The 19,550-nt window shown below is 50.7% G+C and overlaps 1 long non-coding RNA gene across 1 annotated transcript in view; it reads right to left on the bottom strand.

Annotated features, from left to right (window-relative positions):
• Positions 1-19,287, bottom strand: part of LOC139233732 (uncharacterized) — a 66,535-nt gene extending 47,248 nt beyond the window's left edge. Inside the window, exon 1 of the long non-coding RNA XR_011588205.1 lies at positions 19,210-19,287. This is a non-coding gene — a long non-coding RNA (uncharacterized lncRNA). The remainder of the gene's footprint in view (positions 1-19,209) is intronic.
• Between the last annotated feature and the right edge of the window lie 263 nt (positions 19,288-19,550).

Below are 19,550 nucleotides of genomic sequence, written 5' to 3'. Positions count from 1 at the left end.
TGAACCGCTGCAGTCCATGTGGTGAAAGTGCTCCCACAGTGCTGTTAGGGAGGGAGTTCCAGGATTGTGACCCAGCGATGATGAAGGGACGTCGATATATTTCCAAGTCAGGATGGTGTGTGACTTGGAGGGGACAGGACTGAAGGTTAGAAGGATGCGCGGACAAATAGATGATCAACTTGGACACCATTCCTGCAGTTCTACGGGTAACACAGCATTGCCATGGGTGAATTCGACTTGGATGGTATCGATTCATACATCGATAATCTTGAATCGATGTTTTGCTCAATATATCTGGGGAGTTAAGGAGAAGGTTTACACGTTTAATGTTTGTGGAACCTTTACCTGTGCTTTCCCCAAGGGGATAATTGTGAAAAGTCCATGATTGTGCAAATTGCAAGGTGTCATGTATCTTACATTATTATATATAACTGTATCCTAACATGCTATACATGACTGTAATAAGATATGACCTGTAACCACCAGCATACCTTACCACCAGGGGTGCACTTGCAAGAGACAGGTATATAAGGACAGGTCTCAGGCAAGTGCAGCATTCCAGAGCTGTGAAATAAAGGTGCAGGTCCAGAGTGACCTTGACTTCACTACATGCCTCGTGTGAATCTGTACTGAGGGGACAGGACTTTACAGTGGCGACGAGTTACAGGATTACAGAATCCACAGAATGGCAAACAACGGATCAGATGAAAAGTACAATGCGGGAGACAATTGGGAGGACTTTATAGAAAGGCTCCAGCAAAGCTTTGTGACCAAAGACTGGTTAGGCGACGATAAGGCAGACAAGAGAAGAGCCCATCTCTTGACCAGCTGTGGCTCGAAAACATACGCTTTAATGAAGGATCTGTTGGCACCCGAGAAACCAGCAAGCAAGTCGTTTGAAGAATTGAGCACACTGGTAAGAGACCACCTGAAGCCAGCGAGCAGCCTACACATGTCCAGACACAGGTTCTACAACTACAGACACTGTGTGGGCCAGAGCATACCCGACTTCGTGGCGGAACTTCGGAGGTTGGCTAGTTTATGTGAGTTCTCCAATGAAATGAGGAGAGAAATGCTGAGAGACTTTTTCATTGAAGGAATAGGCCTCGCAGGCCTATTCCGAAAGCTCATAGAGACCAAGAACCTGATCTTAGAGGCAGCAGCACTGGTTGCACAGACATTCTTGGTCGGGGAAGAAGAAACGAGGTTGATTTACAATGCAGATACGACAACTAACGAAATATCGGAACAAGAAGTTCATACCACTAAACAAGCTGCTACCCTCACACTCAGGCAAAACCAGGAGAACAGGCTCTCGACAGCAGGCAGAAGCCATCAAGGGCCACAAGAACAGCCGTTCACACCTCATCAATCCACAATGCGAGCAATCAACTACAAACTGAGAGAAGCTCAAGAGAGATCAGCCAGACGCAGCTCATTCTTTGGGAACAATTTGAACAATGGAACAGGTCTGTGCTGGAGGTGTGGGGGTGGGCACTCGGCAAGGGGATGTCGATTTCAGCAGGCTGTTTGCAGAAATTGTGAATATACAGGGCATTTGACTCGCATGTGCAAAAAAATGGCAGCTCGGCTGGTATACGAATCGGATGGGTCGGAAAGCGGACCAGAACATGGTGGGGACAGTACCCGGGACACCGATGTACAGCGGGCCAAGACAATCAATGCTCCCCTTCCTGAGTAGCATGTGGAGAGGCTCCAGTAGCGTGCTTAAGTTCTGCATAAAGTTCCCAAAGTAATTGAGTAGCCCGAGAAAGGCGCGCAGTTCTGAGACATTCCGGAGCCTTGGTGCCAGGCGAATTGCTTCTGTCAACGATCAACGCTGCTCCTACAACAGGACGCCTCCTAGAATGATGAGGGTCCTACTCAACGGATTATCTGTCAACATGGAGCTGGATTCGGGAGCGAGTCAATCTCTCATGGGCGCTCAACAATTTGAATAACTGTGGCCGCATAAAAGAGACAGACCAAAACTCACAAGGGTCGACACCAAACTAAGGACCTATACCAAAGAAATCGTACCAGTCCTCGGCAGCACCATGCTCTCTGTCACACACAAAGGGACAGTGAACCGACTTCCCCTGTGGATTGTCCCCGGAGACCCCCCAGTACTGCTGGGGAGAAGCTGGCTGTCAAAACTAAACTGGAAATGGGATGATGTCCATGCCATGTCATTAGAGGAACGGACCTCCTGCTCAACAGTTAGAAAGCGATTTGAACATCACTTTCAGCCAGGTGTGGGCACTTTAAAGGGGCCAAAGTCAAAATCTACATCACACAGGATGCTAGACTGGTCCATCACAAGGCCAGAGCTGTACTCTATGTGATGAGGGAAAAGATTGAACACAAACTAGACAGGCTTCTGCAGGAAGGCATTATATCACCTGTGGAATTTAGCGACTGGGCAAGTCCCATTGTTCCAGTCATAAAGCCTGATGGATCTGTACGAATCTGTGGGGACTACAAATCTACCATAAACAGAGTCTCCCTACAGGACCAGTACCCACTTCCCAGAGCGGAGGACTTATTTGCCACATTGGCTGGATATAAACGTTTCTCAAAATTAAACCTCACATCTGCGTATATGACGCAAGAATTGACTGAGGAATCCAAGCTACTCACCACCATCAACACACATCGAGGCCTTTTCATGTACAATCGATGCCCATTCGGCATCAGGTCGGCAGCTGCCATATTCCAGCGCAACATGGAGAGTCTGCTCAAGTCCATCCCGGGGACGGTTGTATTTCAAGACGACATACTTATCACGGGCAGGGACACCGACTCCCATCTCCGTAATTTGGAGGAATTACTAAAGCGGTTGGATTGGGTAGGCCTACGAGTCAAGAAATCCAAGTGCCTGTTTCTCGCACCCGAGGTTGAATTTTTGGGCAGAAGGATTGCCGCTGATGGAATCCGCCCAACAGAGTCCAAAACAGAAGCAATTCGCCTGGTACCCAGGCCCCGAAATGTCTCAGAACTGCGCGCCTTTCTCGGGCTACTCAATTACTTTGGGAACTTTATTCAGAACTTAAGCACGCTGCTGGAGCCTCTCCATGTGCTACTCAGGAAGGGGTGCGATTGGTTTTGGGGGACGCCCAGGAACGCGCCTTCAATAAGGGACACAACCTTCTGTGTTCCAACAGTGTTTTGACTTTCTTTGACCCAGGTAAAAAGCTAGTTCTCACATGCGATGCATCAGCGTATGGGGTCGGGTGCGTTTTGCAACATGTCAATAGTGCGGGCAAATTACAATCCATAGCTTATGCCTCCAGGTCACTTTCGCAGGCGGAGCGCGGGTACGGAATGGTAGAGAAGGAGGCGCTCGCGTGCGTGTACGGTGTCAAAAAGATGCACCAATACCTTTTCTGGGCCAAGTTCACGTTAGAAACCGACCAGAAGCCCCTCACGTCCCTCCTATCCGAGAGCAAAGCAATAAACGCCAACGCCTCGGCACGAATTCAACGGTGGCCACTCATGCTGGCATCCTACAACTACACAATAAGGCACAGACCAGGCACAGACAACTGTGCCGACGCACTCAGCAGGCTACCCCTGGCGACCATGGAAGGGTCTGACGAACAGGACTGTGAGATAGTCATGACAATCAATGCCTTTGAGTCCACAGGTTCGCCCATGACGGCTCGCCAAATCAGAGCCTCGACGGCCATTGACCCCACGTTATCCTGAATAAAAAGATGTGTCCTAACCAGTGACTGGGCAGAGGCTCGCAATGCCTGCCCCAAGGAATTAAAACCCTTTCACAGGCACATGCATGAGCTATCACTACAAGCAGACTGCCTGATGTGGGGCAGCCGAGTAGTCATGCCTCTGCGAGGCAGAGAGGCATTTGTCCAGGAGCTCCACCGCGAGCACCCGGGGATCGTTCTTATGAAGGCCATAGCCAGATCCCACGTCTGGTGGCCTGGTATTGACGCGGACTTGGAGCTCTGCGTCCGAAGGTGCACCATTTGTGCCCAACTCAGCAATGCCCCCAGGGAGGCTCCACTGAGCCCCTGGCCCTGGCCTACCAAACCGTGGTCGCGGGTGCACGTAGATTATGTGGGCCCATTCATGGGCAAAATGTTCTTCCTAGTTGTAGATGCATTTTCAAAGTGGATCGAATGCACCATTTTAAACTCGAGCACAACCTCCACCACTGTGGAGAGCCTCGCAACCATGTTTGCAATGCACGGAATCCCTGATATATTGGTCAGTGACAATGGTCCGTGCTTCACCAGCGCAGAATTCCAAGACTTTATAATTGACCACGGCATAAATCACATCAAGACGGCACCGTTCAAGCCGGCCTCCAATGGCCAGGCGGAGAGAGCAGTGCAAATCATTAAACAAGACATGCTGCTGGCATACAGATCTCGTCCGCACTCACTGACTGGGATCCCCCCCGTGCAACTGTTGATGAAAAAGACTTGAAAAACAAGGCTCCCAGACATGCACGAAATTGTTGAGGCAAAGCGTCGTAAGCTGACTGAGTACCATGACAGAAATTCGAGGGGGAGATGGAATGAGATAGGGGACAAAGTGTTTGTACTAAACTATGGCAGGGGTCCCAAATGGCTTGTAGGGACAGTAACGGGCAAGGAAGGAAACAGGCAACTGGCAGTACAAATGGACAATGGCAAAACCTGCTGGAGGCATGTAGACCAAGTCAAAAGCAGATTTACCAACAACACTGCGGAACCAGAGGCAGACTACAATGTGGAACTCGCACCACACCTGGTGGACAGACAGAGGGAACAACCTGAGGAAAGGGCAATCCCAACAGACAGCCCAGGCGAGTCAACAACAATCACACAAATCAAAACAGACTGCCCAGGCGAGATACCAGCAACCACACCCAAAGAAAAACAGACACTAAGGCAAACAAGTGAACCACAACTCAGACGCTCCACGCGAGAGCGTAAACCACCTGAGAGACTGAACCTATAAAGACAATAAGACCTTGGGGGAGGGTGATGTCATGTATCTTACATTATTATATATAACTGTATCCTAACATGCTACACATGACTGTAATAAGATATGACCTGTAACCACCAGCAAACCTTACCACCAGGTGTGCACTTGCAAGAGACAGGTATATAAGGACAGGTCTCAGGCAAGTGCAGCATTCCAGAGCTGTGAAATAAAGGTGCAGGTCCAGAGTGACCTTGACTTCACTACATGCCTCGTGTGAATCTGTACTGAGGGGACAGGACTTTACACAAGGAGTGGACTCAGTGGAGTAAATGGACAATTTTCCTTCCATGTGTACGGATTGTTTTATATGTACACGGGATATGACCATCGCTGACAAAGTCAGCATTTATTGCCCATCCCTAATTGCCCTTGAGAAGGTGGCGGTGAGCCGCCTTCTTGAACCGCTGCAGTCCGTGTGGTGAAGTTGCTCCCACAGCGCTGTTAGGGAGGGAGTTCCAGGATTGTGACCCAGCGACGACGAAGGAACGACGATTATATTTCCAAGTCAGGATGGTGTGTGACTTGGAGGGGAACGTGGAGGTGGTGGTGTTCCCATGCACCTGCTGCCCTTGTCCTTCTAGGTGGTCGAGGTCGCGGGTTTGGGAGGTGCTGCCGAAGAAGCCTTGGTGAGTTGCTGTTGTGCATCTAGTCGATGGTACACACTGCAGCCACGGTGCGCCGGTGGTGGAGGGAGTGACTGTTGAAGGTGGTGGATGGGGTGTCGATCAAGTGGGCTGCTTTGTCCTGGATGATGTCGAGCTTCTTGAGAGTTGTTGGAGTTGCACTCATCCAGGCAAGTCGAGAGTTTATTCTTGTGCCGATCAGACATGGAACAGCATGCTACAACTACGCGCACACATATATTTTGCAATGGCGGGTGTAATGTATTTGCTTCATGGGTTCTTTGCTTAAGAATTCATAGCAACACATTGCTATTAAGAACTAGTTGGTTTATTAGCAAAGGTTTAACAATCACACTACACATTACCAGTTCATTCACTAGGCTCACAACCACCTGCCTCATCGTGGATGACCTAGACCCAACTGGCTGGGGTTTTATTGAGTCTTGTGAACATCACATGACTGGCTAAGCCATTCCCACCTCAACAGCTCTACAAACCCGTGAGCAGCCTCACCGGTGCAGACATTACAGAAGGGGAAATCAATCTGAGAAATTCAGACTGGTAGCCATTCTCATGCCATTTTATCTTTTTTTTACAAGGTTGTTGGTCCCATTCAGTGCCGGGCTTCGCTCAGCGAGGGTGGGGGACGGGAGTTGTCATGGGTCCTATGGTGAGCGTTCAAGCTTCATTCGCTGCATCCCCATTTTGAAGGCGACTACAGGCAATTCTGTGCAATAAACGGCCTGGAAATCCGTCGCCGTTATCTCAGGTGCAACAAGGCGGGTGGGCGCGTGGGCTCGTTACCCGCTGAAAATGCACCATCCGCCATCTTGGCAAAGTCAGACCAAGTGGTGCCCGGGGGCCCCTCCTTTCCGCCCGATCATCTCCCTTCTCAGCGATCGGCCACACCCCACCCTCCCGATCGGTTCACCACCCCCCGCTACTGGTTGCTACCTCCTTCCCGCTCCCTCCCGCCTGCCAATAACAGTTACCTGAGGACCCCTGATCTACTCCTCCCTTCCTGCTCGATAATCTCTCTATACTCTGATCGGCCCCCTCCCATTGTGTCAGCTGTGGCTCAGTGGGTAGCACACTTGCCTTTGCGTCAGAAAGTTGTGGGTTAAAGGCCCACTCCAGGGACTTGAGCACATAATCTAGACTGACACTCCCAATGCAGTGCTGAGGGAGTGCTGCACTGTCGGAGGTGCCGTCTTTTGGATGAGACGTTAAACCGAGGTCCCGTCTGCTCTCTCAGATGGACGTAAAAGATCCCATGGCACTATTTTGAAGAAGAGCCTGGGAGTTATCCCCGGTTCCTGGCCGATATTTATCCCTCAATCAACATAACAAAAACAGATTCATTATCACATTGCTGTTTGCGGGAGCTTGCTGTGTGTAAATTGCCACGTTTCCCACATTACAACAGTGATTACACTCCAAAAGTATTTCATTGGCGTGAAGCGCTTTGAGACGTCCAGTGGTCGTGAAAGGCGCTATATAAATGCAAGTTTTTCTTTCCTGATTGTCTCTCTTCCCAGTGATCGGCCCCCTGCTTCCTGTTCGCTTCACCGCCCCCCCCCCCCACCGGTTGCTACCAGTTACTACCTCACTCCCTCCCCCTCCGAGGGTCTACTTGAGAGCCCCTGATCTGCCATCCTAACCCTAACCCTTCCTCCCCGATCGTCCCTCTTTACTCTGATCACCTCCGCCCCACCCCCCCACCCCGCCTGATCACTCCTCCCCACCTTCTCCAGGTTGCCCCCCCTCCTGGTTGTAATAGAGCTCCCCCTAGTGGACTCCTGCTCCCCCTAGTGGACTACTGTGGTAATGCAACTATTGACGTAAATAATAAAAAGGGTCATGTGGCAGAGTCACATGATGACAGTTTCCAAGTTAAGAGCCATCTTGCAAAGTGTTAGTGACGCCGTAATAACATTACCACCCTAGGATCCAGCTGAGAGCCGCTGTCGGCAATGCGGAGGGCCGGATACTGAGACCCTCCTCGGCTGGCGAGCTGCCTGGCGACTCCTGGCCGCTGGCTGGCCTCAAGTAAATGGAGCCTGAGGCCTAAGATCGGGCCTACCCGCTGGAGGCCAAGACCTTGCCCCGCATATTGTTTCAATGTCGCCGCATTCCTCTGCCTTTACGTAAACAAACCTCGCGGGTGACTGTGACTGGAGAGACGCAGCAGACTTTTTGTTTTTGCTTCTGCTCTGTGGCAGCGTCAGAAGAAAAGGAAACTTAAAACTTGATTAGCTTTCTCCGAAAGAAAGTGCGACCCGGGACGTTTGTCGTTGTCGCAGGCGGGGATGGCATTACTTCGTTGGTGGAATTTCCCGTGTGTGTGTGTGTGTGGGGGGGGGGGGGGGAACAGTCGAAACCATGGGAACGAAATCGTTAAAAAAATTCATCACTTTTAAAGAAAGCTTATGGACAAGGGTGCAGCAGAGAAGGATAGTTGTGAGGGGAAAATAACCAGTTTTCTTGAGGAAGAAGCCAAACGTATAATTGTTTGAGTGCACAGCAAAAATGTAAAAGCTAAATGGTCACGGACCACTGTTTGGTAATGAATACAGATTCATTTTGCAACTCTGTGTTGTGTCAGTGCAGTGGTCTGGCGTTACTATATCCCACACCCCCGGTTTTCCCATGTGCTCCTTCAAGTGTCCCCCACATTCCTGAGCGACGTCAGAACATCTTTTCCCTCGCTGCCGTGGCTTCAGTAACTTCCTGCACTCTCTGCTCCCCAAATATATTGCGGAGAAAGCAACAGCAATCTTCCCACGGAAGTAACCACGGCAACTGAGGCCAGTTAAAGGGAACTGAGCCAAGCGGTGGGGTTGATTGTCCGCAGCGGTGGTGGGGCCTGTGATTGCCCGAAGGTCGGGTTGCCAACACTCCAGGGTGGTCCTGGGGTCTCCAGGAAATTAAACACCAATCCGCAGGACACTGCTGCGAGCAAACCCAGGAGGAAAATCATGACTGAGCAGAAAAAGCATTAAAAAAAATATAGTGTTTTAAGATATTTTCTTTGAACGTTTTCGTTGCCAAGTTGTTAAAAAATTGGACATGGGGGGAAAAGGGTTGTTTGACTGACAACCAAAGAATCGTCCAATTGGGTGTAGGAATGGGGGGTGCCGCGAGGCTGGATCATCAGAGGTGGTCCCTCGTATCGAGGATGACTTGCTTCCACGCCAAAAAAGGATGCGTGCACAGGTGTGTCAATGAAGGACCTAATATTCCGGATTCCAAACTACATCCTGAAGGGTGGGAGATGCCTGTGCGTGGATTTATTTAACGTGGGGTGGCCGTTGCACACCAGCCACCACACGGGCTTGACAGAGCTAGGTCTTGGTCCAGTGGCAAGGATTAACCAGGACGACTGGCGACCTGCTCTGCTGCACAGACCTAGTGCGCGCACACTCAGCGCAGTGTGGGCTGGCTTGTGCTGCCCCCTGGGCCCCTGGCCCCGAACTCACACCTCCCCTGGGCCCCGATCACATTCCTCAACAGTCTCTCACCGCTCCTTTGCCCCGACCTCGCCGCTCCTGCTGCACCTGTCCACGCTCCAATCACCGACCTGGACCTTGATGACGTCACTCTTCACTGCCGTTGCCCTCCTGCAGCAGCTCGCTCTGCTCCCTGAAGTAGTACGCCTCCACGCTGCCCATTGCCGCCGCTCGCCGCTCCTTTTATGGCCCCGACCTGTCGCTGGTTGGGGCCTCCATGCTGCGAGGATGGGCATGTCGGCCGACCAATGGCAGAAGTGTGGGGGCGGGACGGTCGGAGGGAAGAGGTCATGTGATGACACCTCCTGGAATATCTCCAATCAGAGTTGGCGACCCGACCCAAAGTGCGTTTGGCGGGACACGTGTGCCAACCGGGGGCCCTGGGACCTGGTGTGGGCGCCATTTACCCGGCACGGGCAGCACATGGACTGGAGGTGCTGGGGTTGGTCTCCTTTTGGAGCAGAGGAGGCCGTGAGGAGATTTAATAGGGGCTTTCAAAAATCACAATTAGACGGATCAAGTGAGGAGAAACTGTCTCCAATAGTTGAAGTGGCACTAACGAAGGGGCACAGATTTAAGGTGATTGGCAAAAGGACCAGAGGCTACATGGGGAAAACCTTTTTTTAATGGAGCAAATGGTTAGGATTTGGAATGCGCTGCCTGAGAGGGCGTGGATACAGCTTCAATCGCAGCCTTCAAAAGGAAATTGGATAAATACTTGAAGGAAAAAAATTGCAGGGGTATTGGGAAAGAGCGGGGGAGGGGGACTGACTGGATTGCTCTTTGAACGAGCCGCGCAGACTCGATGGGCCGAATGGCCTCGTTCTGTGCTGTGCCGTTCTATGATTCTATGAATGGCGTGGGAGGGAGCGTACTGAATATCTAAGGAGCTCCGCCCCTTTTGAAAGGGTCTTGGATTCTGGCAGAGTAGTGACCAGGGGAGGGGCTCCAGATCCACGGAGTTTTTGTCTCATTTACTTTGGACAGAAACTCCTGACCCTGAGGGGAAGAGGAAGCGCTTCACCTTGATGCCACCCCTTGTGATCCCCCCCCCCCACCCCCCAGAGCAGCCCGACAGGTTCATCAAGGCTGAGGTCGGTTGGGAGCGGGCGCGGGTCCCGTTCTGGGTCGAGTGGTGGCCCCAGCAGGAGACAATCCAGCGGGACCAATGACTGATTCCTGATTGGCCCTTCCATTCTCTTGGCAGGGGTCAGGAAACACTCCTACCATTTCCCTGAGTCTGATCCGGAGACTGGGGTGGAGAACTTGGGCGTATTTGCGTCTGCCGTTAGCGTCAGTGACTGGGCGGGGCGCTGACACCGCCTCCCGCCATATTGGGCGGCGCTACGGTGTTGCACCCCGATTTCCTGCACCCGGAGATCGTGACGTCATTGCCGCGCACGTCGCCCTGTTAGCGCCCCGGACCCAAAATTCACTTCTGCTCCCTGCGGCAGCGCTGGGCACAAACACTGCGAGGCACGGATAGGGGGGCTGTGCCAGACAATTGCCCCTATTACTAAAATAGCCCACCCCAGGGCTTTTATATCAGTTTACCACAGGAGCACAGTAGCAGGGTGGTACTTCCCTGAACGCAGAAATTAATCAACAAGTCACCTGGCTCTTGAAATTTCATCTTCGTTTGGAATTTCTGTTTCAATGGCGGCGCTAACCGGTTTTAAATAAATGGATTAACAACTCTGCCAATGTAGCGGACACTGCAGTTTGATCCCAACGCATTAGAGAAAGAAAGGCTTGCATTTAAATAGCGCCTTTCAAAGCCTCAGGACGTCTCAAAGCACTTTACAGCCAATGAAGTACTTTTGGAGTGCAGTTACTGTTGTAATGTGGGAAATGCGGCAGCCAATTTGCGCACAGCAAGCTCCCACAAACAGCAATGTGATAATGACCAGATAATCTGTTTTTGTTATGTTGATTGAGGGATAAATATTGGCCCCAGGACACCGGGGATAACTCCCCTGCTCTTACTTTAAAATAGTGCCATGGGATCTTTTACGTCCACCTGAGAAAGCAGAGTGCTTTGAGATGTCCTGAGGCTGTGAAAGGTGCGATATAAATGCAAGCCTTTCTTTCTTTAATGCATTGGGATCAAACTGCAGTGGCCTCGGTTTAACGTTTCATCCGAAAGACAGCACTCTCTCAGCACTGCACTGGGAGCGTCAGCCTAGATTTCTGTGCTCAAGTCTCTGCAGTGGGACTCGAACCCACAACCTTCTGACTCAGAGGCGAGTGTGCTGCCCACTGAGCCACAGCTGACAACTTAATGTGACTATATGTTAATTTTAAAGTGTTACTCATGGGGACTGCAACCTAAACCTTCTGCCGGGACCGCTTTGTTTCCGTTTGGGCCGTGGGGGGCGGGGGGACAAAGTCACAAATGGGCCTTTTGGGAGAAGCCGTTGGAAGTTTGCACAGAGAGCTTGAATGAAGCCGGGTAGGGTTGATAGGCCAACGATGTCCTTCACAGAAAGGGAGGGCTTGCGAAGAGAGCCTGCGCTGCTCTGGGAGTTAAATTATGTCAGATTAGATGGGGATTGCTGCGGGATCAGCTGGCCACACAGCACTGTGGAGGGAAGGTACAAAGGATCAGGAGGGCAAAGTGTCTTTAAATAGAGGATGTGAAAGTCAGTGAGAGCAGTGGAAACAATATTAAACCCTTGCCACCTCAAAGGAGAAAGAAAAGACAACAAGGGTGGAGATGAAAACTGTAATGTATTTGCTTCATGGGCTCTTTGCTTAAGAATTCATAGCAACACATCGCTATTAAGAACTAGTTGGTTTATTAGCAAAGGTTTAACAATCACACTACACATTACTAGTTCATCCACCAAGCTCACAACCACCTGCCTCATCTTGGATCCCCCCCCGAACCCAACTGGCTGGGGTTTTATTGAGTCTTGTGAACATCACGTGACTGGCTAAGCCCCTCCCAACTCAACAGCTCTACAAACCTGTGAGCATACTCACAAGGTGCATACATTACATATACCATTACATATAGAATCATAGAATACAGCACAGAAGAAGACCATTCAGCCTTTCGTGCCAGTGTTGGCTCACGGAAGGAGCTCTCCAATTTAGTCCCAGCTCTTTCCCCATAGCCCTGCTAATTATTCATCTTCAAATACAGGTCCAATTGCCTTCTGAAAGTTGCTGTGGAATCTGCTCCCACCACCCATTCAGATCGTGCGTTCCAGATCTCAACAACCCTCCCTGTGAAAACCTTTCTCCTCATTTCCCCTCGAGTTGTTTTGCCAATTATGTTAAATCTTTGACCCCGAGTTACCGACCTTCCTGCCAGAGGAAAGAGTTTCCCCCTACTTGCTCTATTAAAAAAAACTCGTCATTTTGAACTCCTCTATTCGGTCTCCCCCTTAACCTTCTCTGCGCTAAGGAGAACAATCCCAGCTTCTCCAATCTCTACACTTAACTGAAGTCGCTTAGCCCTGGTATCACCCTGGTAAAGCTCCTCTGCACTCTCTCCAAGGCCTTGACTTCCTTCCTAAAGTGTGGTGCCCAGAATTGGACACATTACTCCAGCCGAGACTATAATGTATGCACCTTTAAGTATGCTCACAGGTTTGGAGAGCTGCTGTGGACACCCTGTGCGGAGGGGAGCAGGCAGGTCGGAAGGCCTCCCCTTAGGAATGCTCCTGGGCATGGCCAAGGGGGCCATTAACCGGTCCAGGCAGCGAGCGGTCAAGGGGGTCATTCAGCCCGACTGCCTGCCTCTCTTCCGTGGTTACATCCGAGCCAGGGTGTCCCTGGAGATGGAGCATGCGGTGTCCGCTGGTGCGCTCGCGGTCTTCCGCGAGAGGTGGGCGCCGGAGGGACTGCTGTGCATCATTTCAACAGGGCACAACATTTTTATTTAATTTGATTTGTCAAGGTTTCCTTTACAGTTCATTCGTTAAGTTGTGGTTTTTTGTGCCCTTACAAAAGGGGGCACTTGAAGTAACGTTCTATCAAAATAGTTGTAGAGCTGTTGCAATGTGAGTGGCTTAACCAGTCACGTGATGTACACAAGACTCAATAAAACCCCAGCCAGTTGGGTTTAGGGGATCCACGATGAGGCATGCAGTTGTGAGCCTAGTGGATGAACTGGCAATATGTAATGTGATTGTTAAACCTTTGTTAATAAACCAACTAGTTCTTGATGGCAATGTGTTGTTATGAATTCTTAAGCAAAGAACTCATGAAGCAAATACATTACAGAGGCCTGACCAGAGATTTGTAAGGTGAGGTGCTACTTCTTTGTGCCTGCATTCAATGAGCTGAGTGCATGAATGTTAGATAGAGATGTGAGACTGGCAGCAATGGCAAGAGTTGCCCAATCAGAAGGTGACACTGATGATACCCATTATGACAGAGTCAAAGGCCTTTGTAAGATCGAAAAAGACCATGTATAAGGGCTGCCGCTGCTCCCTGCATTTTTCCTGCAGCTGTCGCGCTGCAAAGATCATGTCCGTTGTGCCCCGTAGGGGACTAAATCCGCACTGTGATTCCGGGAGGAGTTCCTCGGCCACAGGGAGAAGACGGTTGAGGAGAACTCTAGCGACAACTTTCCCAGTGGCTGATAAGGAGATTCCCCTGTAGTTGCCGCAGTCGGACTTGTCCCCCTTTTTAAAGATTGTCACAATCACTTCATCCCTGAGATCTCCCGACATGCTCTCCTCCCTCCAAATGAAAGAGATGAGGTCATGTATCCACGCCAACAGCGCCTCTCCGCCATACTTTAGCACCTGAGCAGGAATTCCATCCGCATCCGTAGCCTTGTTATTCTTGAGCTGTTTTATGGCTTTGCCTAGCTCGTGCAGCGTTGGGGTTTCACTGAGGTGGTGGCAGGTCGCATGCTGCGGGATGGAGTCGAGAACACTCGAGTCAAAGGCAGAGTCTCAATTGAGGAGATCTTCAAAGTGCTTCTTCCAGCGGGCCCTGACAGCCTCGGTGTCCTTGATGAGTGTTTCCCCGTTCTTGGCCAGGAGTGGGGTGGGGCCTTGGGAGTTTGGACCGTAGGTGGCCTTGACTGCAATGAAGAATCCTAACATATCGTGGCTGTCGGCCAGTTGTTGTATCTCCTGTGCTTTCTTCATCCATCACCTGTTCTTTAGGTTCTTTAGATCTTTGGCCGCCTGAGGAAAAGAGTGTTTAAAGACCAGGCCCTCAAATCTACCACAAAGCTGATGGTCTACAGGGCTGTAGTAATACCCACCCTCCTGTATGGATCAGAGGCATGGATGATGTACAGAAGACACCTCAAGTCGCTGGAGATATATCACCAACGATATCTCTGCAAGATCCTGTAAATCCCCTGGGAGGACAGGCGCACCAACATCAGTGTCCTCGACCAGGCTAGCATCCCCAGTATTGAAGCACTGACCACACTCGATCAGCTCCGCTGGGCCGGCCACTTAGTTCGCATGCCAGACATGAGACTCCCTAAACAATTGCTCTATGAGGAGCTCCTGCACGGCAAACGAGCTAAAAGTGAGCAGCAGAAACATTACAAGGACACCCTCAAAGCCTACCTGGTAAAGTGCGACATCACCACTGACACCTGGGAGACCCTGGCCGAAGACCGGTACCGAGGTGGAGAAAGTGCATCTGGGAGGGCGTTGAACTCTTTGAATCTCAATGCCGCGAGTGTGAAGAGGTCCAGCGCAGGCAGCGGAAGGAGCGTGCGGCAAATCAGTCCCACCCCCCCCTTCCCCCGACGAATACCTGTCCAACCTGTGACGGGGTCTGTGGCTCTCGTATCGGACTGTTCAGCCACCAAAGGACTCACTTTAGGAGTGGAAACAAGTCTTCCTCGATTCCGAGGGACTGCCTATGATGATGATGATGACCCTTTATGATCAAGGAGACCTCAGAATTAGGCAGAACTTGTTTTAGCGGCTGTGAAAAAAACAAGTCAGCTTTTGTGCAGCATTGAGTAAAACAGCTGTTGCATGTTTATGGACTGAAAGTTTCCTTTAATGATTACTCCGTCTTTGACTGAGCAATTTTTTTTTCAAATTTTTAATATCTTTTCCATCGATGTCATTTCGCAGATGAACTTTCCAAGATCATGTGCGTGTTTTTAATTATTAACAATTTCCTCTGCAAACGAACTCAACTTTGTAAATGACAGAATTAACCGAACCTTTTTTTATCCATTCCAGATTAGCATTTCCTGCCCGCAGTCTTTCAGAAGGTTACATGTGGAAAATTGTATCCGTCTCACCGAGATGGTCACAAACCAAAATGGGAACGGGCTCACTCCACTGCAGTACTTGTTCAGAATAAATGAAAGCGAGACTTGCATTTATATAGCACCTTTAAACGACCACCGGACGCCCCAAATTGCTTCACAGCCAATGAAGTACTTGTTGGATTGTTGTAATGTGGGAAACGCAGCAGCCAATTTGCACACAGCAAGCGCCCACACACAGCAATGTGATAATGATCAGATTACCTGTTTTTGTTGTGCGGTTTGAGGGATAAATATTCTCCAGGACACCTGCTTTTCTTCGAAAGAGTGCTGCGGGATTTTTTTTTACATCCGCCTGAGACTCAATTTAACATCTCATCCGAAAGACGGCACCTCCAACAGTGCAGCACTCCCTCAGCCTGGATTATTTGTGCTCCAGTCCCTGGAGTGGGACCCGAACCCACAACCTTCTGACTCAGAGGCGAAGGTGCTGCCCACTGAGCCACGGCTGACACATTAGAGGATCGTCCTACGCAACGTGCTTTGCTCCCTTGTGCTGTGTGTTATGTGCCAGCAAGGGCCGCTTTAGAACGCTTACGACTTAGACGACAAATGCGCTTTGAAACTCCTTCCCAAAAGATTGGAGCGACTGAGCCAGCAACGGTATTGTGGGAAGAACCCCGGAGGCACGGCCTCCGGAATGAAGCTATGAATGGGCCCATTGACAGTGAGCGAGTGACGCAGGGCCAAGAGCGGGAGCTGAGAATTACGAGGGCTGTAACTGGATACACTTGAAATGGCTAAAGTTGGAACTTGAATGGGAAGCAGATATTTTGCCTCCAAGCGGGACGTTTGTTGTTCAGAATGCAGGTCTTGAAACTGGGGTGACCCGCACCCATGAGGGAAATCCAAGGGGTTATCAATATTCTCCTCGATCTGCTATCAGGTTTCTCTGTTTGTTGACTTATTACTCCCGCTGCTGTGCACTGTTTCTTTTTCCACTGTGTTTCTTTGGGTAGCGGATCGGACTTGCAGAGGTTAGGCCAGTGGGATCGCAGGAAGTGTGGGAATGTTTGCAGGGTGTCCGTCTTCTGGATGAGACGCTAAACTGAAGCCGCACCTGCTCTCTCAGGTGGACGTAAAAGATCCCGTGGCATTATTTTGAAGAAGAGCAGGGGGAGTTATCCCCGGTGTCCCAGCCAATATTTATCCCTTAATCAACATCACTAAAACAGATTATCTGGTCATTATCACATTGCTGTTTGTGGGAGCTTGCTGTGCGCAAATTGGCTACTGCATTTCCCACATTACAACAACAACGACTTGTATTTATATAGCGCCTTTCACATAGTGAAACGTCCCAAGGCGCTTCACAACAGTATTGTGAGATAGAAATTTGACACCGAGCCGCATAAGTAGAAATTAGCGCAGGTGACCAAAAGCTTGGTCAATGAGGTAGGTTTTAAGGAGCGTCTTAAAGGAGGAAAGAGAGGTAGAGAGGCGGAGAGGTTTAGGCAGGGAGTTCCAGAGCTTGAGGCCCAGGCAACAGAAGGCACGGCCACCGATGGTTGAGCGATTATAATCAGGGATGCTCAGGAGGGCAGAATTAAAGGAGCGCAGACATCTCGGGGGCTGGAGGAGATTACAGAGATAGGGAGGGGCGAGGGCCATGGAGGGATTTGAAAATAAGGATGAGAATTTTGAAAATGAGGCATTGCTTAACCGGAAGCCAATGTAGGTCAGCGAGGGGGTGATTGGTGAACGGGACTCGGTGCGAGTTAGGACACGGGGCAGCCGAGTTTTGGATCACCTCTAGTTTACACAGGGTAGAATGTGGGAGGCCAGCCAGGAGTGCGTTGGAATAGTCAAGTCTAGAGGTAACAAAGGCATGGATGAGGGCTTCGACAGCGGATGAGCCGAGGCAAGGGTAGAGACGGGCGATGTTATGCCAGTGGAAATAGACGGTTTTAGTTATGCCGGGGATATGTGGCCGAAAGCTAATTTCAAGGTCAAATATGACACCAAGTTTGCAAACAGTCTGGTTCAGCCTCAGACAGAAGTTGGGGAGAGGGATGGAGTCAGTGGTTGGGGAACGGAGTTTGTGGCGGGGACCGAAATCAATGGCTTCGGCCTTCCCAACATTCAGTTGGAGAAAATTTCACACAGATCATCCAGGGAACTCCCGGGGAAGAGCAAGACCCCCAGAACCCAGCCTCATTCAGAGCCAAGCTTGCTACATTTGGAGTGTGTTGGAAGGACCATGATTTGTTTGGCTTGCCGATATCTCTTCATCGGAGGCGGCACGCCTGGCACCAGTCCCTTGCCGAGATTCCATGGTCTCGGCAGCAGCCAGACAGAAACAAGCAGCTACTTGGAGATCGGGCAGCAGCCCTTTAAAAGCTGCTGCTCTTTGTTCCCTCTGGTCAGAGCGCTCCTGGTCCTTGTGCAGAACAGGTGGGCAGCTCACATTCAGGACAAGCATTGCCAACCCAAGGGCAACGTACGAAAACCTTTTTTACGCAGCGAGTGGTTAGGATCCTCAATGCACTGCCTGAGGAGGAAGGCTCAATTTTACCTTTCAAAAATTATCTTCCAACCTGGGCGTCAGCGGGCGGGTAGTCTCCTTCCCGGCGGCAGAGGCCCTTGCCGCCCAAGTGCCGCCGAGGATGGAGTCGGGCCCACGGAGGGTCGAAGAGGTAAAAATAAAAATCACCACCCACAAGAAAAACTATCTGAGGACCTTCAGGGGACCCCCATCCAGGTAAGTCCCTGTAAAGACATAATTTTAAAACATTCCACTTACCTTTTTTACAGGATCTTGACCCTCACCATTCAGGAGCAGCCTCCGCGCAGCGGTCCACCACCGACTCCCGCCGACTCCCGGCCACACCGATCCGGCATCTCGGTGGGCGGGAGTATACTCGCGCGCATCGGCCGTCCGCTGACGTCAGCGGGCGCTTCCCGGCGGCTCTCCCCTCCCGCCCGCTCCCGGCCACGCCGAAAGTGCCACTGGGCGGTTCGAGCAGAGGCATGTGGGCGGCAGTGGGCAGTAAGGCCATCAATTTCGGCCCGTGATTCCATTCTATGGTTGTCCTGGAGTCTCCAGGAATTAAGGACGAATTTCCTGGACCTTGTTGTAACCAGGATGAAAAAGGATTGGGGGAATTAAAGAAAATTGCGTTTTTTTTTGTTCATATTCTGTAAACACTCATGTTAATTAGTTATAAGAATATTGGAGGTGGGAAATAGGGCTGTTTGACCGGGTGACTTCAGCTCTTCACTCTATTTGTGAGAGTACCTTGGTGCAGATAATGATCCCAGAACCGTTTTGCCCAAGATTGTGGAGTTGACCTTGTCTAGTTTCCCAGACCAGCCTGGACAATCCTGATTTTTTTTTCCTCTCTTTCCACTGTGATTATCATTTTTAATTGCGATTGGTCTCTTTTAATGTCTGCAACCGCTGCAAATCATCATCAGAGGCGGTCCCTCGAACGAGGATGACTTGCTTCCACATGAGTTCACAGATGTTTCAATGAAGGACCCGATGTTCCAGTCCTGAACTCCAATTGAGGGGGTGGAAGATGCCTGTGCGTGGATTTTTTTAACGTGTGACCGTTGCACATCAGGCACCACACGGGCTTGACAGAGCTAGGTCTTGATCCAGTGGCAAGGGTTAACCAGGACAACTGGAGACCAGCTCTGCTGCACGGACCTAGTGCGCGCACATATCGCAGTGTGGGCTGGGCCCGTGCTGCCCCTGGGCCCTCGCCTCCTCTGGGCCCCGTACCCTCATTCACCGCACCTCAGCTACGATCTCTCACCGCTCCTCCGCCACAAAAACACTCACCACACCTCCGCCTCAATCTCTCACCTCTCCTCCGTCATGATCTCTTGCTGCTACACCGCACCAAACTTTCGCCGAACCTCCGCCACGATCACCCACCGAATCTCAGCCACGATCCCTCGCCACTCAAAAGCTCAAACATACCGGAGCGTGCGATGGGATTGGGAAGCTGCAGGAAGCACGTGAACTATCCCTCTGGTTTTGCGGTTAAAAGTTATCCCAGGCTGTCTGGATCGATTCAATGAAGCAACACGGACACCTGGTAAAGCTTAGCGTCTCTAGATCACTTTTCGAACTCTCACTGGGGATGTGTGTGGTGTCTTATTGTGGAGCGAAACGCCGGCTTTCAAATCTCGGCTCAATTGCTT

The sequence above is a fragment of the Pristiophorus japonicus genome, chromosome 21 (assembly GCF_044704955.1).
Source record: "Pristiophorus japonicus isolate sPriJap1 chromosome 21, sPriJap1.hap1, whole genome shotgun sequence".
NCBI classification, from domain to species: domain Eukaryota; kingdom Metazoa; phylum Chordata; class Chondrichthyes; family Pristiophoridae; genus Pristiophorus; species Pristiophorus japonicus.
Note: the sequence above shows the minus strand (reverse complement) of the source record. Positions and strands in the feature narration are given on the sequence as shown.